Raw genomic sequence first — 27,906 nt, 5'->3', positions numbered from 1 at the left:
AAATTGTTTGAAAGGAAAAGAAACTTAAAGAGATGAATTTTATATGTTGGCTCAATCATTTAGCTGAAAAAAAAGTAGTCTGAAATAGTGGGAAGTAAGATTTCTAAATTTAATGTAGGGTTATTTACTCTTGTCCACAGGAATCTCTGGAAGTGTTCAAGGCCAGGTTGGATGGGGCTTTGAGCACCTAGATTACAGTGGGATGACAGGACTGGATGCCAGGCACCCACTACCCTCTCACTCTGCTCCACAGCTGGACAGAGGAGAGAAAATATAATGAAGGATTCATGAGTTAAGGAACCACCTGCTCTGCTGTGGGTCTCCTCAAAAGGCTGCATGTGCATTTCTGAATCTCTGTGTCCTCTGTGGGCTGCAGGGGCACAGCTGCTTCACCATGGTTTGCATCATGGGCTGCAGGGGAATCTCAGTTCCAGTACCTGGAGCACCTCCTCCCCCTCCTTCTCCACTGAACTTGGAATCTTCATAATTGTTCCTTACAAATTCTCACTCTGATCTCCTCTGCACAATTACTTTTTTTTCCTTCTACTTAAATATGTTGCCACAGAAGGGTTGCCACCATTTATAATTGGCCCAGCCTTGAACAGCAGCAGGTCCATCTTTGGATCTGCCAGGGACTGTTAGGCTGGACACGCTGGATGTGGAGAAAGGTTCTAGCAGCTTCTCATGGAAGCCACCCCTGTAGCCTTCCCCACCAGTACCAAAGCTTGGCCATGACAACCCCGAACACTGATCTAGTGAATGGTGTCCCTGCCCATGGGAGGGGGGTTGGAACTTGATGATCTTTAATGTCCCTTCCAATCAAAACCATTCTAGGATTCTATGATGATTCTGGAAACCACAGCCTATCAAGTATTTGCACACCTCATTCAGGAAAGTGCACTTGCTTGAAGAGTGCAGAAATGAGTATTAATTGAATGATGAGCATAGTTTTGCACTTCCAATCTAGAGCTCTTTTGCATGTATTTTCTAAATATATTCATGTGTTTGATATATGATAGTGTAAATGTTAACAGAAATTACGATTCATATACCAGTATTTCCAATGAAGAGATTTTTGATCCATATCCACCTATAATATTTCTTAAAGTAATCTATACTTCATGTGTACAAAAGGTATAAATAACTAGCGTAATGCAAAATATTAGAGTCAAACTGCTATTTGAAATTCAAAGTATTCATGTTGTTTTCATAAAGAAATTACATATTTATGATTATATGAAATTCAAATAATAATGCATAATTTATTTATCTAATACTATTACATGAGAATTCTCCGTTGAGAATTCAAAAGTAATTTTCTTGATTAAAGTAAATTCCAGTCCCCAAAAAAATTCTCCCTGGTAAAAAGTGAATTTTGAATAACAAAACCTGGTGAACATTAGAAAAGGATTAAATGGCAGAAAGATTTAATAATTATTGTTATAAAATTATTCTCTCAGTACAAATGACCATTGAAAAAAACATTTAAATTATACACATTTGTAATGTATTTTCCCTTCTGACACTCTTTCCACTAAGAATATTATTTAGTGAAAAGATTTTAGTCTTTTTGTTTTAATGTTTTTAATCCTGAAACAATATAAGTAATAAAGGAGAAGAAAATCTTATGCTTAAAGAGTAAACACACAAAAGATTTTGCTCAGTAGTTCTCCTGGTCACATACTCTCCAGACTCTTAAGAAGGTATAATATAGCATTTACATATTATATAAATTAACCTCACAATGCTGTTTATTTTGAAACAATTCAAATAAGTTTAAAAACCATCCTTGAAGAATCTTCAGCTTTCCAGGACTAACACACCATTAATTTTAATTTCTTTTCTTTTTTCTTTTTTTTTTTAATTTGACTTTAAAATGAATACCTTTTTTCATCAAATATACACTGAAGTATAAATGTGAAAATGAGAAAATACCTATTTCTCATTAGAATTTAAATGTTGAAAATATGTTAATAATTTTGTGAATTGCAATATGTGAAGCCCTTTTGACTTGCCCTTACCTTCCATAAGTAAAAATTAAACATAAAATTATCTTCATCATAAAGAATGAGGGAAAGAATAATTTAACATTAACACCAAAAGCTTATCCTCTTTTTTGCTTCTCTTGTCTTAAATTGCTAAGGATTTGTATTATTGGAGATAAAATGTAAGATCTTTGCAGACAGAGATCCAAAATTCTGAAATACTAAGCAAAAGCAGTTGATGAATTATGAATCTGAAAAAAATGAGAACCATGTGTGTCAAAACATTCAGAGTACTCTCTAAAAAAGCATCAAAAGATAATACCACTATAACACAAGAAACTGATTTTGTGTGATGGGAAAATTATCCTTACTATCTGGAATAAATAATAAAAAAATAAGTAATAAAAATTTATCAGTAATAAAAAATGGTCTGTGGTACAAATGCTGGCAAAAGACACAGAGGTTCAGCAACAGACTATGTAAATGAATATAATATTACCATGGATTTGGCTCATTTTTATTTAATCCCCTGATAACAGGCCATTCATTTAAAAAATTTCTGGACCTGGAACTAATAGGAAGATTCACTTTATAATTACATAGTTACTGGAAAGTAAAAATTGCCATAGTGTACACAGGGACAGGGTAGCCTGGGATTTTTTATCTTCTTACCTTAGCAAAGAGATAGGTTTTCTGATTTTTTGGTGTCAGGCAAAAAGAAGGAAGAAGAGGAAGAAACATGGAATGAACTGTGAACTACGGGCCAATTAAAACAGCAACATTGAAAATGTCCCTAGTAGAAAACATCCCTTTTTTTTTTTTTTAATAGCTAAGAAAAAAATTTGCTGACCACAACGTTATCAGGCAGCCAGTCTCAATTGCTCTTTTTGCAGCTGTAGTAAAATTTACATTTTGTAGTGGTGTTTATATCTGTGTTGTCCCAGTTGATACATCTTTCTCTGCTAAAGCTCAGCACTCTTGATAAGCCAAGCAGTCAGGATGTGCAGCCGTGTGACTGAACCATCTCCTTCCCTTCATTTTGTGCTCCATTTTAATGGAATGATCTGAAGGGAAAAAAAAAAGTGAAAAGTTCTCACTGTTTTCTAACCTTTCCTAAGAGATGACCTTTCCATTAGATATGGTGTAGTGACCTACACAGTTGGAGGCCTTTTAAAGATGGTTGGTTTGCCATTTCCCAAATGGATTTGTTTGTCTGGAAACCAAATCATTAGCTGTCTGCAAGTCAGTTCATTGCTGCTCCTATCAAAAGCTTTGAGACTCTTTATGTGTTGGAAGTTAGCCAGCAATATTTTATGCTGTGTACAAGTTACATTTCAGAGCTCAGATCTGAATTCTTTACAGCAAGATTACTGATATCTCAACTGCTCAGTCTCTGTGGGAGTGAGACTCTGGTTCATTCCAGGAAGAGAAGAGTGATCTCAAGTCAGATTAACCATCTCAGTTCCACAGAAACTTGATTTTTATGTTATCACCATCCTTGCTTAAAAATTTCTATTTTAACTGTTTGAGGCTAAATTCTTTGTGTTCTCTTTCTTACAAATTATCTGATTTTACTTGTGCCCAGAAATATATAGGTATATTTAATGAAAATATTTTGATCTGTTGTTTTGTCTTCTGTTTTTGTCCTGTTTTGTTAAACTTGTTTTTTTCTCTTTTTTAAGAAAAAAATATATCTCATATTCTTATTCCTTGTCCTGAATTCTTAATGGTACAAAACATAAATGCTATTGCTCATAAAGCTGGGAAAAAATATTAAAGCTTAAAATTTAGCTTCAAAAAGTACTAAATGAGCACACATAGGCCATGGTAAGCAAAATAAGCCTCCAATAAATTAGCTAATCCTAACAACTCATCACAAAAGGCAGTAAAGGACAGCCACATTATCCAGGGGGGAAAAAACCTAAAAGAAATGATAACTTATCTAGTTTCTGTTTTGTTTCATGGCCTCCAGACAGACAGAAAACACTCCTCCTGCCCTCTACAGCCCTGTGGCAGGTGACTGGCACAGAGTACCTGCATCAGGTTAAAAGCAGTAAAGAGTTTATGTCTACAGTGCAATCCTCTGGTGACTATCACCTTTTTTATTTCCTGTAGAGTACAAAATGTCTGTAAGGGAAAAGGCAACTTGGGAACATGTGGATCTAATCTCTGTGAAAGATTGCCATTTACATTTCTAAAGCAACCACATATTTAATGTCTATATTCACAGATCTATATGTATAAACAAACAAACAAATAAATACACATGTATATATAAATATATACTTATCAATGTAAGCAATTGTATATAAACATGAAACTGTCAAGTCTGTGCCTATAAACAAACAAAGAGGATCCCAGAGACTATCAATGGTTCTATGGAGCTTTTAAGAGGGATCAGTTGCACAGTGTTCCTTGCCAATCACAAACTAGCATCAGGGAAAGGTAGTAGATAGCAAGTTCAGATAGAAGAAAAGCAAGTATTTCTTGACAGTCTGTAGTTAAGCTGTTAAGCTCCTTGGCTCAAGATGGGGGAATGCTAAAAGTCTGCAGGAACTCGTGTTAACTGGAGAAACTACATGGAAAAGGAATTTGTAATTCAAAAATATGATCATTGCTTCAGGATATAACTGAGATTTCAGTTCTTAGAGGTGAGGAGGATATCGTGAAGAACTATAACTATTTACTTAAGGGTGTTAAATATGTTTATATACACACACACCTAATTTGTTTCTAGCCTCCATGTTTCACCACTGCTTGCAGGAGAATACTTACCAAATATTTATTTTGTCTTATCAATTATACATTATTATATATTTTTATAATATTTTGTTTGCTCCTAACAAAAATACTTTATTGTGTGCAAAGGCAATGGATGGCATTTTACACATTGCCACATGAATACTTGGGGCCAATAGTATATCTCTGGGGTGTAAATCAATTGGTTAAATCCATGTTTTTCATGTTCTAATGTATTTTCCCTTTTAGGAAAACCAGAATTAATTGGTCTCATTTATTGTCAACGTGACAATGTTCAGAGCTTTAACTTTTGTTTCAGTGAAGTGCAATAATGCCTTTTTTGTGAGTTGGAACAAGTCCCAGCTTTGTATATTCTTAAACAGCAAAACTATGCAAATTGAATATTGTATAATGAAAGTCTAGAAGTGAAAAAGCCCCATACTTTGGACACACTTTTCCTTATTTAATTTTTTCATTAAAAAAATAGTTTGAAAAGAAATTTTAATGATTTGTTGGAGTAAGGCTGCCTAAGATACTGGGGAGGCAAGGGGAGGGGAAGAAAAAAAAACCCTGGAAAAAAACTGAAATCAGAGAATCAGAGCAGAAGACAATAATAAAAATCCAATTCTTCTTTCAGTGAAGCAAACTAATCAGCTATTTTCTAATCAACTTCAATATGGTGGCTCCTGATAGGTTCTGAATATATTTCACAATTGCTTTGCTGTGATCCACCTTGATTGGAACATGAATATTAGTGGTCTAGGGTTTTTTATAAGTTCCGCAGACATCTGCATAACAGGGAGGAAGATGACAATTTTTTATAAAACGATATTTGTTTTATTTGTTTGGGATAAAATTTTGCTTCCCAAGCTGAAACAATTATGTCCATGCAATATTTATCAAACTTTTAACACATTCTTGCATAATTTCTCTGCTTACTAATTTCTGTTCTAGAAAGATACAGTCCTCCAGTAACTGTGATGTTGCTAAGCCACCAACAGTAGCTTGAACCATAAAATACATGAGTGTCAAGTATTAATTCAATGTTTATGAAGTTACGTGATTAAGGATCACTGTATGTCTCCTATCTCCTTATCCCAGCCACCAGCAACTTTTAAAACCTTGTGCAAGAACATCTATCTCATGAACTTGAGTTTACAGAGTTCTATTCAGTGTGTTATTGAATCCTTTAGTGTGCTTTTTCATATATTGGGTTATAACTCACACTTAAGTAGAGACTTAAAAATCACAATTGCCTCAAACACTGCCAAGGCCACAGAAGGAACTTGCCATAAGATGAGACCCACAGTGTGAACTTGAACACAGAAGAGACAAATTTGCAACAGGAAGGTGCTAATTCCAGGCCTAAAGGAGGTGAGTTCTGGTTAGCGCATTCTGGCTAATGCATCCAGACAAAATTCCCACTGTTACAGACTGTGGGAAAGGAAGAAACTTCTTTTAAATGTATCTAAATTCCCAAGTTAAGGGAATGTCTGCAGCCACCTTGTGGATACCCAGGACTTGGACTGCATAAAACTGCTACTTCCAGAAGAATGACTCCAGGACCCCCACCACTGAGAAGACCAGGTGAAGAAAATTCTTCTGTCTGAATCCATGAGTGGTGGTATCTTTCTACTTATTTTGTCTCTTCTACCTCTCTTTCTTCCTCTCTTCCCACCCCATTCATTTTTCTTTTTATCTCTTACATGTACTATTAAATAAAATCCATACTAATGCTTTTGGCATATGATTTGATTTGCACCTTAAGTCAGGCAGAAAAATCTCAATAATCAGATCTTAACAGCACTGCTTTGTAAAAGCGTTGACACAATATTAGAAAAGAAGTTTGAGACACCTATTTATGTATTAAATTACTAAATTACTTAATTAATTAATTACTTTCTGATACTAAAATGACCAAATCTAAGAGGTTGGAGCTTCAGATCACACAACACAGCAAAGGCAGTGGATTCACAGACTCTGTGGGATGCCTTTATGAACTGTGAAAGGTTTACATTGTTCATAGTAAATTATGCTTGAGATCAGATACAAAACTGTTTGCCTGACTCTTGCTATACCAGTAGGTATTCAGGCATGAGAATAAATGTATTTTTGCATACAGTACATGGTTTTTAAAAATCGGATGTTTTATCCATGGCAACTTCTAGTATCACAGGGTTTTGATTGAATTTTATGAAATTTTGGTGGTCTTTTTTTAGCAAGAAACACCCAAAATTTCTCTGGAGTTAGAACATGAAACATCCTCTGTAAAAAAGAGAGGAAATCAAACCTCAGTAAATTGTTTAAAATGTGCTCTACCTATTTGGAAACATGAATCTTCACACCTAAAAGAAGGTGAAAAAAAACAGGTGTGAATCAAAGTGTGTAATCCATAGGTGTAATGTATGTAAGTAAATTACCTGCAGGTATGTGCCTGGTTCTGCCATTACTCTGCCAGTTGTGGCAAAGCTGATGCAAAGCTGATGCAAAGATTAATACTAATGCATAGATTAACACTAATGGATAGAGATGTAGGCCACAATAAAGAGAAATTATTCAGTGTTTTGTTGCCTGAGGACTAATTCCTTGCTGCATGTACTTCATAGAGTTTCTTTTTCCTTTAATATGTTTTTCTTTATCCAGCTTTAAAGCTTCATTTTTAACTTTCTATTTGAAGTATTTTTATTAGTTTTCTCAATATTAAAGTAGTTCATATGAAAATACTGATGATTCTTTCCCACAAATATATTTTGTATGAATGATATGAATGGGCTGTGTGAACACTTCTTCAAGAAGTATTCACTGTGGCATTCACATAGGTAAGCATAACTATATACAGATTCAGCATTTTGATTTTTTGTGTTCACTTCGGGATTAAAAAAATAGTTTTTGAGAGTAATCTTATTACATTAAAAAATAAGTCTTTTGGGAAGAGCTGATATAATATATAAGGTCCACTCTAACCAGTTAATCTCCAGGCTTGATTTCTGCCTGCTTCATTTTCTTAGATTCATTTACTTTTATATTTCCCTCTTACCTTCCCTATTACACACATAAAAATTTTAAGTTCCTGTTTTATACATAATGCATTCTATATTTATTATTTTAGCTACTTTGTAGTTAATATATAGCCTGAGCTCTGAATATAAATGCTGCCAATAATTATATAATTTAAGTGTAATTATATCTGATTATAATAATAAAGACAGAAATTATAAAATATTTTTTCAGAATAAATTATTTAATGTATCTAACCTTTCTACCAGTTGTTATAGATATCTTATTACAACACTTTAAGTCAAAATCAAGCTTTAATAGTATTTAATTTATTCTAAAAAAACCCATCTGTTATTTTTTAAAAATTAATTCTTCTTTGGAAGTAGAAAATTGTCTTTCTATCATACTTTGAGTGTGCTGTAACACAAATGATAAATAATCATTATGGATTGAAATGTATTCTGAGTACCACTACAGACTCATTCCTCAGAAAAATCTTTGGTTACTAAATTTGTGTTTGTTTTGGTGATAAATATATTGGCAAATGAAGAAGAGGACTTAAACCACAAAATTGTTTCTATGGGTCATGCAATAACTTTTTTCTACATATTCAAGTGAGCCCCCAGTGGAATTATATTTTACAACTGTAGATATTTAGGGAAGCTGGAGCACAGTCTTTCAAATAACAGTGTCACTGGTGATCAAAACCCTTTTGAAAAGAGCAAACAAATGTTTGGGTTCACTGCTATTTTTCTTATTATCCTTTACTTTGGCTCACAAAATTCTTTTAAGAAAGCATTTGGAATCAGAAAGAATGGAAAGATGCTGTAACATAAATACCAAGTTTCTGATTATTGTCACAGTTCAAGAATAAATACTATATTCACTTCAATTACATATAAAGAAAATTAAATGTCTGTTGCAAACAGCTTTGTACAGAGCTGAAGAATAGAACTGTATTTTAAAAGGAAAAAAAAAAAAAGAAAACACTACTCTTGCTATTTTTTAGTTTCTACGATATTCATCGCAGTATCCTATCCAAAATCCAAAGCTTAATTTGCCATACCAGACATAATTCTGTATAAATATATAAGTTCAGATTCATCTGAAACTTTATAAAATTTGAAGTTAAAACAATATATTTGAAAATTTAAAAAAAAAATCATCTTTATCCTGTAAAGAATGGCAAACTGTGGAGAATGCTGCAGCAAACTTTATGATATATAGGGTTCAGATTTGTTTCAACCACAGTCTTCAGACTTGCTGTTAGTATAAGTAATTAGAGTGCTTGTCAAACAATGTATTTCATGGCACCCATGTCCCATGAATCAGGATAATTGTGGTGTGCATTGCAGGCAGGGCAGGATATTACTTATGCTCTTTAAATTGTCCGTTTATCAAACTCTGGTGTTTCACAAAAGAAAGGAGATATATAGGGTCACATCTAAAATATCAGAGACAAGACAGAGTATGTCTAGTCTATTCCAGAACATTTAAAATAAATCTATTCACTTTGCTTAGTTTGAATACAGATCTGACCTTCTTTGTTAGCTGGTCATGGCAATTATGAATAGCTAAAAATCTTAAATGTATTGGGAGTATCTGACATCAACATATTTTTTCTGTGGTGGAAAAAGACATCACAGTTGCAGGTTTTTCAGCAGAGTACAGCAAATAAAAATTTTACAGAGGGGAAAAAATTGTCCTAAGGGAAACAGTGGAATTTGGGAATGAATGAACATTGACCTTATCCTTAACCAAACACAGTGAAGCATGAAATACTTTTAAGGAAATATATGTAACATCTCTATGTAAAGAGCCAAAAAGGGTGATCTCCTGCCCAAAGCAGTGGTAATTTCTAAGTCAGATCAGATTACCCAGACTTGTGCTTAGACAAGTTTCAAATATCTCCAAAATTACAGATACTGTAACCCTACTATAGGGTTTAGCTGTTGAAACTTTGAGTTGTGTCCTATTGTTATGGCTGAATAGGAGCTTTTCTTCTGCACAATCTTATCCTTATAAAGTAGATAAATTCAGTATTATTCTCCTATTTTCTTTTCTAGACAAAACAGAAAACATTCTATCTCTTTACACATCCTGTGCATTAGCCCCTCCTTTATTTTGATGTCCCTCCACTGGACTCCCTCCAATTTTTCCATTCTGTCTTTTGCTTTGGAAGGTTCCAAACTGGATGCAGCATTACAGATGTGGCCGCAAAAATGTGACAAAAATATGTGTTTATATTTTTCTGTGGCTATGAACAGAGAGCAGAGCTGTCAGAAACCATTGATGTGGTGTGCATAAGGAGAAGTGAGCCTTTTGCTTTTGTGTTATGCTTAACTTGACCCAAGACAGTCATGCTATTTTAACCTTCTGTAGCAGAAAGTCTATGGAGCAGTAAAAAACCAAAATACACCACAAAGATGCACAAATTGACTTTACCCAGGGGTACATTTACTAGTTCAATACATGCAAGCTAAAGAATTCTGCTAACAGATTTTACCTACTTTGTTGTTGCACATGTTACCAAAACAAACAAACAAACAAATAACACAAATGACCCAAAACCAAACAACCAAACAAAAATTAATCACATCCCATTCCCACCTTCCCTAGAGTTATTCAACACCAGTTAACTGTCTGGAAAGAACAGCGTTAGTACCGATCTGTTTGATCTGACTCGGTGCTGCTCTGGTCAGACAAACTTACAGTGATGGAAACAGAAAATTTGCCTTATTCCTTGAAGTCACAGCTATACAGCTGGTTTCAGAAATAACAATCCTGGCACTCATCAACCTAAGTCCGGGTTTAGAAACAGGCAGTTTAAAAAACCAATGGACATTTATTCAAGTAAGAGTAACTCTTTCAATGAGTTATGTTTAGTAATAACCAAACATGTTAGACAGATGATTACAAATGTTCTAAGCAGGCTATAAACTTACAGGTTTTATGGGTAAACCAGTGTCTGACTGGCATATCTCATGCTATCAGATGCACAAAACAATTTACTGGAGAAATATTTTTGCCTTTAATTAACTCTTTAATCACATTACTAATTAATTTTAAAATATAACATGGATTAACACTACAACATTCTTTCATTATCCTTAAGCCATTTTGTCTCTGATATTTTCTGAAAGAAATAATTTGGTCAGCTGTTATTTTAGTGTCACATAAACACTATAAACATCCAACTCTTTTGCTGCAGATGATCACCACTATGCCCATGGAGTCATATCATAGGGAGAGGCAGTAGTGACCTCTTTCAAAATCTAAATTTGGCTGCTCCAAAACCCCTAATGCTCAGATGTACAAGGACCCACTTGATGTAGCACACCACCTACAGAATGACTTCCTGATCTCAATGCCTTAACTGACTGCCTGTTGAAGTCTGCCTGATACCTAAGTCATGGAGGTATTAATATTGTCAGCTGCTACTTGTGCATTTGATAACTAAGCAGCTACATTTTATCTGCTCATAGGGCCTTATATGAACCCAGTGAGTGAAGCAAAGGTCCAGGTGAACTCTAATCCTGGTGGAATAGGCAGCATAGTGGTGCAAAAAACTGTACAACCTCGACTGCAGGGTAGTCTAAAAATAATGTTTTCCAGTGATTGAGCCCATTCTTCATTTCTAGCTTGAACTCTTGCATAAAACCAGGGATCATTTTGTACATGACTATATCATACATAAACTCTGTGGTATTCATCTTTTGCTGTTTTATGAGATTTGTAGCTACATCAATTGCATTATATATTGCTCAGCTTATTTCTTCCAGTGTAACTTAAATAATATTTGAAATTTATATAAAATACTTTACCTCTTAAAAGGCTGTTAAAATTGCATCACTTTTTGGAATCCTGGATGCTGAGAATTTTAAACTTTCTGTGTTGAAAGGCACAGACTCACAAGAGAGCACTGCATTTGACCTCAGGCTGTGGAGAAGACTCCCAAAATTGATTAACAACACTGGGATTAGGAGTGTGTAGTTGGTTAGAAGTGTGTAATATCACAGGGTGAAAAACTTCGAGTTTGGGATTTTAGAATACAGAAATAAATATGAAGCAAGATAGAGGTTTTAGGGTGGAGGTAGGTTGTTCTTCACCTTCTTCTTCCTTCTTATTCATGGATTTGGGTGATGTTTTCTGCATTGTGGGCTTCGAGGGATCAGTTATTGGGTTAAAAGGGAAAATAATCTAGGTGTCATTTCTTAATTGGATAGTTCAGTTTTAAAAGACCTTGTAACAAGATATAGTTAGCCATGCTAATGAAAGACTGCAGAACTCACAGCTGTGAAATGTAACAATAATAAACACCTGAGTCTGAACATGAAATACCATCTCAAGTGCCTTCAATCCTGACCTCGACAGAGGTAGAAAAAACAAGCAGAGAACCCACAGTTACTATTACATGTTTTCTGAAAAAAACATAGAACATATGACATCTGCCAATTTCAATTTTCTAGATGGTTCATCTTTAAATAATTAGTAATTTCTCTTGACTCAATGTAAATCATTACATAAAGATTCAAAATATATATTTAATTTAATTGCTTACAATAGCTTTATATGAAACAATGTATAACAATTTTGTCCTTACAGTGATGTAAGATCTGCCCAGCATTCTTTAATGATAAAATTATCTGTAGGCAATAGGAATATTTTTAATCATTCTAACAGGACTAGATCTGTAAAGATAAGCACTATTAGAAAAATTTTGCAATTTTGTCAGTAATTTTAAGAGAGCTGAATATCATAAAACCTACTGCTATGGGAAGATCTTCTGTGCCTATGGATTTGGAAAAGAATACAAATTTAAAAGAAAAAAATAAGTCTTAGGTAAGGCTGAGAATTAAAAATCCACAAAAACAATCAAAAAAGCTCCCAAAACATTTCCTACTGGAATACTGCTTCTGGAAAGTTCTAGATATTTCCTGCCCAAATAAGATATAATTTTTTAAAAGGAGAGTGTAAATGTTTGAGCCTTGGCATTTGGTTTTGGAGACTATAGAGGTCATTTTCATTTCTTCTTTAAATGTGCTCCATGTACAAATAGAAAATTCTGAATTCAGTCTTAACTCTGCCCTGCACCTTTAAAACCACATATTTATTTCCTAAATCACTGTCTGCAAAGTCATATTGTTCTGTGACAGGCAATCACTGAACCAGCCTAAAGCCATACTGACAGAGCTTTGAAGATTAGAAGTGTAGCATTGAACTAGATGTAAATGGAAGAGGGAAGTAAGTTCAGTGTGTAGAGTACTGTCACACTAAACCTTTGAAAAAAAAATTGTCTGTGTATGTTAGAAGTGTGGCTAATGCACTAAGAAAAGCCTGTGTATTGCTGTTTCAGGAGCACAGCAAGAATTGCTCAATATCACCTTTCGGATATCTACATCTCAATCAGCACAGGAAAGTTCCTCTGTCTCCTTCTTCATGTGTGAAACACAATTATATATCTTTGTTGAGGTATATCATACTAAATGTGTACAATGGGCCACTTCACTTAAGAGTTGGACTCAATGATCCTTGTGGGTCCCTTCCAAATCAGAATATTCTTTCATTTTTAACAAGGTTATTAATGAAATGCTACTGTGACAATTTTATCCAATAGCCATTGTCATTTAGAAGACACTTCATGCTGTGATACAGAAATGTGTCCATGCAATTTGAAATTGTAGAATTAGTAATGAAAATTAAAACAAACAAGAAAGAAAACAAGACATGACAAATCAGTAGTGGTTGATAGCTTGTTTTGGATATATTTTGTAGGTTTTTCCAATCTTACTCAAAATATTTTATATACTGAAAATCACAGGATTGCCTGGCCACATTGGGCAGTAATTTGCCACAGCAGACTATCATCTTTTATATTAATAAGGAGAGAGAGGTTTTACCTATGGATCCAAAGACATGTAGTCACATTTTGTCAACAATAGCATGTATAGATTCAGGTTTGATCTGGCTATTCAGATTTTTTTTTTTTTTAATTCTTTCAAAATCAATTTTCTGTAAATGATCCATAACCTGTGAAGGAATCTTTGGTATCAACAGTCAAATAAATTTTCTGAGAAGTGTTCAGAGAATACATTGTGGACAATGTCCCAGAGTGCTGGGACAGAAAAAAATTTTTGATCATAATCTGGAAATATTCTACAGCACCTGAAGAGGACTCTAGGATATGAAATTTGGCTGTAAGTGGACAAACTTATGTGAAGCTTGATATTAAATTATTTGCATTACAAAATTCCTTGTGACACTCAGCACTGTTCTTATAAGAAACTTATGTTACTGTGACCATAAAGAAAATTTGCCATTTAAAAGCTATAGTAGTCCAATATCACAACTTTGAAATTAAGCCAAAATAAAATCAGATATATAAAATACAATATAAAATCTATACAATAATAATGGAATAATATGTTTTCTTTTCAGCTCTTTCTGCATCTTAAACATAGTTTGTTTACAAAATAGCAGTGTTTCTTTACCTTCCATTTTGTGTTCTCTGGGCAAATTATGATTTGACTGACTTGCTTTTAGGCTTTCTTTTCCCTTTCTGGTAAATATACTGCCCTAGGTGATAATCTTATCGCTTTCTTCTAAATTGAGTAAAAGCAATAGAAAGTCATTGGCCCTCCTGTAAGGTCCCTCAGCAGCTACAGAGGTTATGCTGATCTAAACACAGCTTACAACATATTATTTCAGTACAAATAGTGTAATAAATAACAACACAGAGGTCATTATTATTATCATCATTTCAAAGGCTAAGAAACTTCTCCCGACTTTCCTTTGTGGAGCAAAATTATAACTGTAGGACAATGCACCTTCATTCTGCTGAAAAACTACAACTTTAAGGGCAAAAAAAAACTGATTCTGAGAGATGCTGAATGTCATTCTGCTCATGGCTTTTGTGGATCCTGAGCACCTTTCCAAGAGATGCCTTCATAGATCAGTCCATAGCAGCACAGATGCAGTAAGCTCTTGGAGGTTCTGTCATATGGGCAATAGAAAACTGTGATAAAGTGCATTTAGATGAAATATAGCAACTACTCAGCTGTTAATACTGGCACTGGTGAGTCAATCTGAAGACAGAGTTGAAAGGATTTTAGCTCTAAAATTGAAAAAGTTTTGGATCAATATAGGTAAATAAGAACACAGCAGACTTACAGAGGTACAGAAATCCTAGTTTTAAGTCTATGAAAAGTAAAGGAATTGTTTTGTCAGGATTATTGTTTAGTAGGCCCTTCAAAGTCCTCTAGAGTTCAGAAAACTGTCCTCTTTAGGGGAGATGTGCAAAATAGCGCTGGTAACATTTTCATTTTCATCATATTTGTTTTCCTTATGCTTGACTGCTCTATACAAAGCCATTCCCTATAATACTGAGCAATCTAGTTTGCAATTTTAAAAGCATCATTCACAACAAATAAATGTATCTATCTGTCAGATCTCAGAGTGAAACACAAATGTTCTGTGTTTTCCATGAGAGAAATATACAATTGAAATCTCCCCAAAATGATTTTCTCTTAGGTCCATCATATACTCATATTTAATCGGCTTCTTAGTCCAGACGGCCAATATTAGGAATTCTGCATAGTATATATAGAAATACATTTACTAGAACAACAATATGAATTTTGTATCAAAAACATAGCATATCTGATGTTCGCATGCCATTTATTTTTTTTCTAACTTAACTTCCAAATATCCTTGACACAAATGTGCAGAGCACCCACCCAAGAGTAACCAGTTTCCAGGTGCCTCATGTATACATGCCTGGGATGTATATGAATTGCAAAACACCTGAGCCTTCTTTCTGCTGGTAGACATTCAAAAGAAGAAAAACAAACAACCGAAACTCCTAATTTTTGGGTCATAAGAATATTAGATCCAGAATGAATTAAAATTCAAGCTGATAACAATACTCTTCTCTAAGTGTGAATTCCAAGCAAGCATTTGAATAAAAGCCAAGGCATCTGATGGAACAGAGAGAACAGAAACAAAACCAACAAAATCGATGAACACAGTGCCCCCTCTTCCCACCTCATACTACAGAATATAGGTGGAGTAATTCAGAGTTTTCACTGATGAAGATGTGTTCTTGGTGTCAGAACTGTTCTTTATTACATAGTTTTTTGTATCAACACCTTTTAGGAATTTCTACCACTCTGTTGACCTAAGCAAGAATTTGGACTCGTGAAATACTAAAGGCATGCCAGGTCACATTAGGAACTGCAAGATATTGAGAATCTATCACTATGACCTTAATCCTTATCAGGAATTTCACAAGATCCAGCAAAAGGAACCAGTTTTTGTCCACTTTGTGTCCTTTCTTATTATCTAAGCAATCTGTCACTCAAGTAACTGAGTAAGTACTGACAGACTTATTCTCACAGGTATAATAAGTATTGTTACTTGTCTTTTGCACTTCAGGATCTGAACCACAAGCAGATAACCATGAAATAGGGAAATGCATTGGCACATGCTCACCTGAGACGTATCTGAGAAGCTTGGTTTACAAACTGGGAACAAAGAATACATTTGAGAATTTGCCCAGACCTATATGAGTTCCAAAGATTCATTCAGATGGTTATAACAACATTTAGTTGAAAACCCAGAGCTTCTGAATGCTGCTGAAAGGTTTTAATCACATGTTCTTCTGCAGTATGTAGAAAGATCTTTATAGGACAAAATATTTACAATACAACTGATAAATTCCATTGGATTTTTGTATGACAGCTGTTTTGTAACCTTAGACACAGAATTTTATTGTCAGTTGAAACCAAATCTAAAGTTACCTGGGAATGAAAGATGAGAAAAATTCCATTATATAAAATAATCCCCTTCAGTTTGCCATATTTTAGTTACAAGCATTATTTTTTTATGTTCCAGTGACAGGAAAAGTAGATCTAAGGGCTTCCCCCAGATAATTTTATTTCTCTTTTTATTAAATAAATTCTACAGAAGAAGTATATATTTACTTTTTATTTGGAATAAAAATAATAGTAAAAGTAAAATCCACAAGTGTCGCTATTGGACACAAAGTGCACAGATACTTGGTATGTTCAAAGGAGGAAAAAGAGAGCATTTTATTTGGACATCTGGTATTTATATAATTCCAGAGGTGGCCATGGATTGGAGGATGGAATTACCACCTCTCCAACCATACTGGTCAAACCAACAGTCCATCCATTCTCTCCTCCCACAAAGAAGAATGAAAAACAATCATTATTTACATGAACAGTGCGTGAGAACTCCAGTAGAAATATGTAAATAGATCAGAAGGCTGAAGAAGTTTTATGAGAACTTTAAAACTTTCAAAAGGACTATAAAAGAAAAAGCAGCCTAATCTATAATGTGCTTGGTTTGATAGAGAATATTGAAAGTTGAATAATGAAATATAATAACAAGCTGTGTTTAAAGGCAGCCTGTAAAATGCAGTAATTTTATGACAAAAATGAGACATCTAGAAAGAAATTTTACATTTAATTTTAAATTAATTTTTTCCTCTCCACATCCATTTACTCTGTGATATCAGAACTTTAATAACATTACCTTTCTTCCTTTTAAACACTGCGATAATTTTTAGCCCTTTTTAAAATTAATCTTGGCACATTGTGAAAAAAGGCTTTAACAACAAATAATGACAGGGAGTCTGTTCATTTTTACTGTGAAAGGAGGAGGAAAATGCAGGTACAGATAGAATTGAAAGTCATAAAGGTGTGTGAAGTGTAAGTTTAGTTACAATATCACTGGTGTGAAAGAAACAGAAACCACACTCTTATGTCACTTCTCCTCATTGACCTGGTCAATTAACCAATCCAAATACCAAACAACTGCCAAACACTGCTTGAGGAGACACCACTTTTGTTGTGGTCTAACATCCATGGAGGATAGACAATGGACTAATAACATCTGTGTGCAGGTGATTCAAACTGCCCATGTAGAAGAACAAACATTTGTGCATCTTTAGCCTTTTTTATCTTTTTTTTTCTTTCTTTCTTTTTGGAATCCTGCCCCTTGACAATTTCAGTGAATGTCTCTAGCTCTTGTAGTCCATAATCCCCTAATCCCATAAAATTCTCTTTGTGATGCAGCCAACAGGCAGGATTTCATGTCCCAAAACCACCTCTAGTCACCACTGGGTTGTTCTCTAGGCATATGTGTAAACTCTATTCTTTCAGCCTCTGTTTTTTTAGTGGACTCTGGAGGCTTGTGTAGATATAAGATATACAGAGCTGATAATTTTGGCAGACCCTAATGCTACTTCCTTTCCTTTTGTTCTCTGTTGTTCCTTTCTGTGTCATGAAGCAGATGCTTATGATGTCTGTGTTGTGAGTAGGAGCTGTAGAAACTCAACTGTTCAACTTGTCAGTGTTTAAGTCTCTGTGGGCATCATTATTTATACCTCCAAAGGGATACGTGACATTCTGGAATTCTACAGCAGGAAAGCAGTCAAGTACAAAACTTTTTTTTTTTTTAAGTGCAACGATCTCCTTTTAGGTCCTGGGGTATTACAATAGTCAAGTGAGAGATATATCTTTTCCAGACCTCTCTTCCCCCTGCAAACATGAGAGGATTCTACTGTGAAATAAAAGTAAGGAGAAGAGAGGAAGTTTCAGTTTGCAACAGTAAATGAAAAGCATATAAAAAAAATATTGTAATCTGAAGCTTTTTAGAAGATGCTGCAAACAATAATGAACACTGAAAACACATACACTGATATGTAAATGTGTCACAGAGCAATCTTAAGAAGTCATTTGGACTTGAAACTGACTTGCAGTAAAATGAAGACTTCAATTTAAGGAATACTGAAGAAACTTTGGTATGAATAAATGAAGGGGTCTAAATCCAGGGTAATAAACTAGTCAGAAAATCATGCTTCATATTTTTAAACTTTTTTTTCAACTTCAGTTGAAAAAAAGTTCAACCAAATATTAAACTTTTTTAAAAATAAATCTAAGTTTTACTTTGACCTCTAAGTATTTCTAAAGCATATCTTGTACTGAAATCTTCCCATGTGTGTCATCAGTTTATGCTACCTTTACACCTGGTATGATTCTCATTACAGTGAGCTCTGTTGTGTAAAGTGTAAAGAGGCGTTACTATTTACTAATTGCAACAGCAAGGTTATTTTAAATTTCCAAAATAGAATGCAAAGTGAATAAACAAGAACACATAAAAATTGCTTCATTTATAAGTGGGAACAACATCTTTATCAAGAAATTATATTAAAGATAGACCCATTGATTTTTTATCGTCATAAATTATATGAAGCATCTCTGAGGATTGGGAACCAGGGTTACAGAGCTACCCCTTTCCTTATAATATCACAAATATGCAGTTGATACCATGAGTAACTGGTAACAAAACATCAGCCAAATATTTATTTAGAATAAAAAAGGGTCTTATTTGTACACGTTCTTGGGACTGGATCAAGAAATGCAAAGCTATTTTTAAGCCACTTTGGGGCTTCCTAGGGCTTTTCAAGAATCTGTTACCAGCTCAGACATGATCAAGTTTCAAATATCTTTATATTTTGTTTTCTCCAGTTTTGTAAGAAAAAATAATGGCAATTCAGATTCTATGTCCTTGACAAAGACTAGTTTGTCACCTGCCCTGAAATTCAACTCCAGAAATTTTATGGTAGCTAATGGCCTCTGGAGACACTTTGAGTTACCTAGGTAATTAAAAAGGATCTCAAATAGGTATTTGAAGCACAATAAAGAAATTATTTCATGTTTTAGACTTCTGGTTTGAAAATTTACCATTCTTTCATTTCTACTTATAATATGCCAATTTATGTGTAAAGATTTTATGCAAGCTTCTAATGTTCCTCACTGGAAAGTTTCTCTTTGCTGATGAATTTTCTCATCATGCTTTTCCTCTATGAACAGCTGTGAATTTGGCAAAGGCATATATTTACATTCCTGAACACCTTATTTAGCAGGTTGCTTTTGTTTTTTACAACCCGCTCCCTCTTTAGATGGTAAATATTTGTCTGTCTTCTTTCTCTCTGTGATTCTGTATGTGACAGAACCATCTATTTTGTAAATTCAGATTAATATTGTCTCCTGTCTGCGGTTATGTAGTTCTGTGTAATTGCTCTAACTGAAATTACTGAATATTAATAGCTTTATCCTTGAAAGCCTGCTAGATTTTATTTTTTTTTAAAGAAACACATCATGCCTCACTCTACATATTAAGACTATAATTTTTGGACTATCTGATTCAGAGGTTTCTGGCAGACTGAGATCAGGCCAAATTTTACAACAAATTCCTTTCAGTGGTCTTCCTTCTCTGCTGCTTTGTAGCAGGAATAGTAGTGAAGTAGAAGGTCCAAAAAGTACCAAGCAGAAGATACCCCAGGGCACCTCGGTGACACAGTGAGGTTGTCTTCACAACAGAGAGAAGAGAGAACCCATCCAAGTTTTTTCACTAAATTATTTACACATTGGCCTACACTATATTGTATTTTCTGTTGATGGCAAGAAGCAAACTTGACATCCAGTTTATAGCTTTATAACCTAAACAGATAAACTTTATTAAAGAATATTTGGTTTCTAATCTATGACCCTATCTATTTGGGGTTTTTTTGGTGAAACATACAATTACACACAATATGATAGTTGTCATAATATTGCCAGTTTTTTGGTTATACTTTTTCCATCTCTCTCAAAGACTACATAGGGAGATAACATGAATTAAATTTTGTATTTTTGATTCAACAGAGATTATAAAGAAAGAAGAAAAATAGATACAATTTAATACCATTTTTGAATACAATTTCAAAATAGAAATAAGCCTTTGAATTTGCACAAGGGAAACCATATTCTTCACCATAAAAATTTGTTTTGAATAACTGGATAGTCATTATCATAACATATGTGCATTTTCTTGATTTCATGTCTAATGATCCCCTTAAAAGACTGATGCCATTTGTTTCTGGCAATGATAACTACCATGTACTGCGGCATGCAAAACCAGCTATTTTAATCTATTCATACTGATTTCAGAAAGACAGAGTTGCATTGTTGTATCTTGAGGCAAAAAATGTATGTCTCTTGAATTGGTTTTGTAAAGAATTTCACTAGAACTAAAATGACATTTTGAGCATTAGTGGCTTTTCATGCCGTAGTATATATACACTTACAATAAAATAGAGAAATATATAGGTTCATGAAGTGAAGCAGGTTTATATATTTGTATTTTATCTTAAAACTTTGAGTAAAAAAATTTTTGATCATTAAATATTTGGTCTTTGCAAGTCTTTTGGGATAACTTCAGTGTCAGAACATTATATTTCATAGGCTTTTATTAAATCAGCTAAAGAAAAGGCAAAGTGACTCATACACAAGCACAACTATAAAGCTCTAGATAGGAAAAGACCTGCTCCTTAGAATCCTAGTAATATATGATGGCAGAAATATCCTAAAGGAAAGCAAAGCCCCGAGCATATTTATGTAACTGGAATTCAAATGAATGTATTTCAGTTCCTCTTAATCATTTGCATTGTTTAGATTTTTCACCTATTTCTAGATATTTTTGAATCGTTTGTATCCAATGACACATTAAACCCAGGTCATAATAAGACTGAGAAATATTCTCTAGCACAATAGTACCACAATACTATGTCCCTGATAGAGTTTAACATCCATCACTTTCACTGCTTTATACACAATCATTATTGAATTTCACTTTTGACTCAGTTTACTACAAGTTCCCAGTGCAATTGAGGTAGAATCTGTTGAAACATATCCATAATAAATCAAAGTATAAATCCTTATACCTATGTAAATATGAGAGAGCCCATTCTCGGTCCCACAGGAGCTGACATAAAGAAAAGTCACTCTGAGGTATGTAATTAATTTGTATCAGTCTAGCCATTACTGCAAAGAAATCACTTTCATTGCTTGTTTTCTCACATTAAATGTGAGGTAGAGCAATTTACTCCCTTTGGGTGATGGATGCCCCTCTGCACTTTTGTCACAGAGTAAAATGATGTATGTATATAATAGTATATATCTACATACACGTGTGTGTGTGTGTATAAATAAAATAGTATATAACAGAGTAACTAGCATAATGTCAATCCACATTTATCACACTATAATCTGTGAGATAGACAGACCTTGAAATAAATATAAGTATCCCTGCTTTGCTCTCCATAATGTTGGTACAAAGGCTAATATTGCTTTTCAGTCAGTTAGATTCTGATGACAGCTTTGTGAACCTCTGACACAGTATATAATTTTAGCAAAGTTGAATTGGTCAAAATTTTTAGATTATTCCTAAAGTATTTTTACTTGTCTTTTTCCACTTGTCTGCCTTCCTACCAAGGACGTTCTCTGATGGGATTACTGACACAGACACAGCAATTAGAAAAGGATAATGGCTTCTCCAGGAGACAATCCTTTTGACTGTTCTGATGGAGATAGATGCAGGAATTCAAACCAGTTGAGCATCAGTCTCATTTTTGATACCATGTCCTTTGAATAGTCCAGGTTTGCCAGTTTCATAGAGCATTCTTTCTTATATATTTTTTTACATAAAATTATATTATTTGAAATTGTGTTGATTTCTGGCACAAATTAGTTAACCATACCTGAGGGAAAAGCTGAGCAGACTTAGATGAACTTTCCATTTTAGTGGAAGATATAATTCAAACTGAAGTCCACAATTTCCTTTAAACAGGACTGAGCAGTACTATCTTAATTAAGTCAGTAATCACAGATGTCTTGCTTTCCATGTGAAGACTGTATTTCACACAGGGTAGCAGTTTTGAAGTTTCTGTGTATCTTAAAATTATTTATATTTTCTAGGAGGTTTTTTGTCACATTTTCTCCTGGCTTTGTGGTTTTGTGTTGTTATGGTATGACTTTGGGAACCACTTCTCTCCTGTGTTTGGGGAAAGCTGTACAAGGTTCATGCACATGCCAACAGCACTATCAGCTAATGTATTATCCTTCAGCCATAGGAAGAAGCACAGGTTTGGCTCTGCACTGGAATTCAGTCAAATCTTGTCTAGCTAACAAGTCTCCTAGTTCCATGTACTCCCCTGTCTCTTGGCAGGGATGACAAAATTGCTGGAATCCAAACACACAGAAAAAATGTCAGCAAAACTAGAGGGATTAAAGAGGGAAAAGGAATCCTAACGTGTTTAGTCTAGAATTTATTTATTTTTATATTTGAAAAGAGATCAGAAAATAAAATAAGGAAAATACAAAAAAAGGACAGTATACACTTAGTAAAAAATTAAAAAGATTCAGCAGTGGAATGGAGAAAATAGAATTTTTTTCCTTATATAATTTCTATTTTGGCTCAATATGATATGAAGTTAATCTCAATGGAGCACAGACTGAATGCACAAGATTCAGACACAGGATTTTTTAAAAAATTGTTACTGTGTTACCTTCATGACTAACAAAAATTTTGAACTTATTTTGGTTTTTTTCTGGTAAAATATTTGTAAATTTTATCTGTCATAAAGCCTGCATTTTGCTGAGATGCTTTTGTGGGCTTGATTCTTGCTATTTATGGGGGGGGGGGGGAGGGGGGCTTGGGTATTTTTTTAGTTCAGTAAAGTAAAAATTTTCTTGTGTATTTTCATTTCCAGGATATTTGAACTTATTTACACTTTTTATACAAGAATCTCATTTATATCTGGAGTATAAATTACCAAAATTTATCACCTCCCAGAAGGGAAAAATATTTTAAATACACCTGCAAAAAGCTACTATTATCCTTTTTTTATTTTTCAGTAAATAGTAAGAGAACTAGAATAGACTACACCAGAAGAAATTAATGGCAGGAAATTTCTTTCCTTTACAATTGGTTCCTTTGCTTTATTATGCATTGAGGGCTTTCTATGGTAATTGCTAATACAGCATCTTTCCATGTGATTGCACACTGCCTGCGTCTGGGCAAGTGCACATAACACTTTCTGAGTGCACTGAGACACGCCTGCTCTCGTGACTCCTCCAAGCAGGGCAGGCTGAATTCCCATGAATTTGCTCAGTGATCACTGCTCAGCCCATGCAAATCAAAGTAAGTCACAACAACACCGATGTTGCTGCATCTTCATGCCAGAATGCTCTGCTGAGCCTTGGCTTGTTTACTGCTGAATTCCCTACAAAGGGAAGGCTTGGTTATATAAACAATTGAAGACCTTAATATATAATTAATGTATTTCCTAATTAAGTAGTAACCAAGTATGTTGTAATGTTTCAATTAAGATTATAGAAAGTAATTAATTATAATCTTAAATACTTAATGTAAGCATGCCAATTAACAAAATACTACTTCTCTAATTTAAAAGTTGTGCTTGCCTCAATTTCAGAATGACTATACATTTTTAAGCAGATTTTTTTTTTCATTGCAGGACTTTTTTTTCCAAGACTATGATCTTTTAAGTTTATAAGTAGAGATAAAATCTCTCAGTGTAACTAACTTTACACACATATAAACCAATAAAAAAAAAAAAAACCTTAAAAAAAGCCATGCCAACTATTTTTTAAATAATTGATTTTTTTAAAGTGAATAATGGAAGATCCCCGTTTTAATTATTATTTCAAGGATAGTTACTCCATGTATTAAGTCATATGATTTAGGCATAAGGTCAATGCATTTCATTTCCTCTGGCTTTCAAGAGGTAAAACAGTAGTAAAGTCCCTGGAACTAAACTATCAATTCCAGTTGAATTTTAGCATTTGAAGGAGTGTTTTGAGTCTCAGCTCTAAACATTGTAGGTTACTGGAGACAATGCAGAGTTGCAACTGTTTAGCAGGAGCAGGGTGAAAGTCATTATAATATTTGGATTTCATTAAGAGGTGCTACTTGAAATTCATTGCTGGCTTTCTTTTCTTCTTTAGTGTTGCCAGTGAGGTATTCTAATGCACAAGGATGAGTTCAAGTCCCACTCTGCATAAAGTCATACACAGAAAGGTAGGATGGATGGCACTGTTTGCAGTCACCACCTGTCTCTATGAAAGTAAGCCTGGCATTTTCTACTTATTGCACTCAATGCTAACAGACCTTTCCTGAAATGCAATATAAGATGGGTAAAGTCTAGAAAAGGATTATTTGTATCGCTGCAGTGATAGTATTGACTCAAAAATAGAGGGTAGATGCACATTTTAACAACACTGAGAAAGGACAAAAAAAATCAAAATTGGTTCCTGAAATAAGGATAGTATGCCATATTTAGAAACTCTGATGGAAGTCAGCTTGACTATTGCACATAATGTTTCCTTTATGTTTAAATAAAGTCAACAGAAGTCAAAATTTTGGGAGCTTTGCAATGTCTTAACCCCACAAATTTGAAAATTCTGTGCAAGATTCCTCCAGGAGAGTCTAGCCCAATGATTTTAATCTTGAATAGAAAGAATGTAGCAGAAAAGAATAAAAATTGCTTTGATTATTCAAAAATTGTAGAGTACTCAGCTTGTAAACCTCTAAAAATGCAAAGTTTGAAGACTTGTGTGATCATCTACTTTTTAAATAGAAGAAAGAAGAAGTCGTTTGTATTATAGCTGAAATGTAATGTAAAAGACTTCTTGAAAGCAAAACATAGACTACCCCTTCATTTATTTTGTTAAAGTGCTTATGACTTGTTTATTTCTGTAAATACAGTATAGGTAGATTGTTTATCTGAGGAGTGTCATGCATTATTTCAAGGCCTAAAATCTAACAGTATTAATTGTCATTCTTAATTAATAATAGGCCAAACAATAATGATAAACAATCCAAGTACTTAATATACTTTCATATTTCAATGGAGCATAACAGGTTGGTATAGAGGTTACTGCCCTTCACATTATTTAGCATTGACTAAGGTTATATACATTATAATTGCTATGCAACTAATGAAATTATATTATAGTTTTACGGCAGCCACAGAACCTATATTTAGAGGATAATTCAAGTGACAGGTTTTTTGCACATTATGAACACTACAGCTTTCCTTTAATGTCATTCCAATTTATCATAAAAAAGCCTTTATGTGTAAGATATATTCAAATGCACATGGGACTTCATATCATATACATCTTGTTTTCCAATGCTTAATACTGAACCGTGTATCACAAAACATAACCCAATATGCTCGATTTCTTCTACCAGGTTCTCTTTAACTTTTCTTTGCATGAGTGTTTGGAATGTGCAAATTATAACTTGGAGCGGGGTATTCTGAGATAATAATGTTTGCCTTAGCAGCAGTGTGGTCACATTGTATTTCCACAGCAGAGAAGCAACATTGAACTACCTTCTCTGACAGAGTTCATTTGTCACCAGGAGTTATGCTATGGTAGAGCTCAGAGCAGCAGAAGTTCCCTGTTTTATAAATAGGTGGCACAATTCTTTAGCTACACTTAAACAAAGTGCTGAAATTCCTTTCTTGGGGTTTTATGTTCTTTGTCTTCAAGGATAATTAATATGTTTAACATCTAAAACTAGGAATTCATATTCATCTAGTTGCTTAAAGACATAAAGCAAGATCTGATTAATCAACTTGAACAGTACCATTCAGGAAAGCAGTTTCTTATCTGTCCATGGCTTGATTTTTGTGTATTCTTGTAAGTATCTCTTGTAAGCCCCTGTCAAAGACCCATTCCGTTATTGAATCAAGAAGATGGATGAGTGGCCCTTCACACTAATGTTTATAATAATTTAAGGATATGATTCCTTTCATATGGAGTCAATGACTAGAGTTATGCAAAAACCTAAGGTAATCATCTACAATCCTTGTGGTGGGCCTAAAGCTAAGACCCTCTGAAGGTGAATTGCAAACTCCCTAAAAGCAACTCATCACCACTGCCTTGATATCTGCTTTGGGATAGGCAGAAAAACCCTCTGCAAGAACGTGTCTCTTCATTGTCCACACAGAAAACTAAGAAAAGACATTTCAGTTTTGATGGCTAAATTTGCATAAAAGCAATCTCAGACTTAATCAATTACTAAATATAAATCTATCACTTCAAGAAGGAAGAGCTTCACAGTAATGAATACAACAAGTTTTCACAAGGACATAGGATACAAAAAAAAAGCCCAGCAAGTCTGAGATCCTTCTCAGTTCTCACATATGTGAAATTTGTATTGCACATAAGTCAGTAATATCTCTTTTCCAGGTTTTTAAATTAGTTTTGGTATCTGTAATGCAAATTGGTACATGGTGTGATTTTTTAAAGTAGATTTAGTCATATCATAAAGCTAGTGAGAAAATACTTGAGTCTTGAGCTTCATAAATATCCTTATACAGTGATCCTTAGATCAACAAAAATATCAGAAAAGAAAAAAAAATAGAACAGCAAAGAGCATCTACATAACTGTTGAAATAGCTTGTTTTAAAATGGCCTGAAATAATACCCATATGTCCTCATATGTGTCCATGTGTCTTTGGATACCCAACAATAATGGGAACAGTGAACATTTGTGAAGCCATTTAGTTGGAGAATTTGGTAAATTTGTCATTATCAATTCATGCAGTATTCCCTGTAAATTCACTTATGAATCTCTTTAGAGTTCTTAGGGATCTCACTTAGCATTCAATTGTTCCTATGGATCTACCTTGCTGTTCAATTGCACTATATTTGTTTAAATGGCACCAGTTTGTGTTCAGATTGTCTCTAGACAACAAATCCATTTGCCTCTTTTTGGTTGCTCTGTTACTTTGATTTTTGTTTCTTTTATTTGGGGATTGTACTGGATTTTAGTTCTTGTGCTGCTGCTTTTTAAAAACAGAAGTTGCTACAGTTTCTAGTCTTTACACTTAAAACATTGTCAATGGAGATTTGACATAATATTTTAAAGGATGCCATGTAAATCTCCCTCATTTTAGCCACTTTTTCATAAAATTGGAGAAGAATATGAAGACAAGATGTTAATTTCCAAATAAAGATTAACACCATGCTTTTTATTTTTCCTTTGTCACCACTGCCAGAATTATGAATATGTTTAATTCTTAGTAGTTTAGCACTTTCAACTATTAGTCTTTCTGCAAGGTTTAAACTTACAAAAGAAAAAAATCAATGAGCAGCATTTTACAGGTTCCTTGTCAATTGTTGTGACTTATTGCCACAAGAGGGAGTGAATCCCAAAGACAGCAAGGTTATGATCCTTCTTCAGTAGCTCAGTTTCCAGGATTCAACTGGAGAACCTTCAATTCAATTCAATTCAAGCCAGCCATATC

Source organism: Lonchura striata, chromosome 3 (genome assembly GCF_046129695.1).
Source record: "Lonchura striata isolate bLonStr1 chromosome 3, bLonStr1.mat, whole genome shotgun sequence".
Classification (NCBI taxonomy): Eukaryota; Metazoa; Chordata; class Aves; order Passeriformes; family Estrildidae; genus Lonchura; species Lonchura striata.
The sequence above is the reverse complement of the archived record's forward strand: the minus strand, read 5'-3'. Positions refer to the sequence as shown.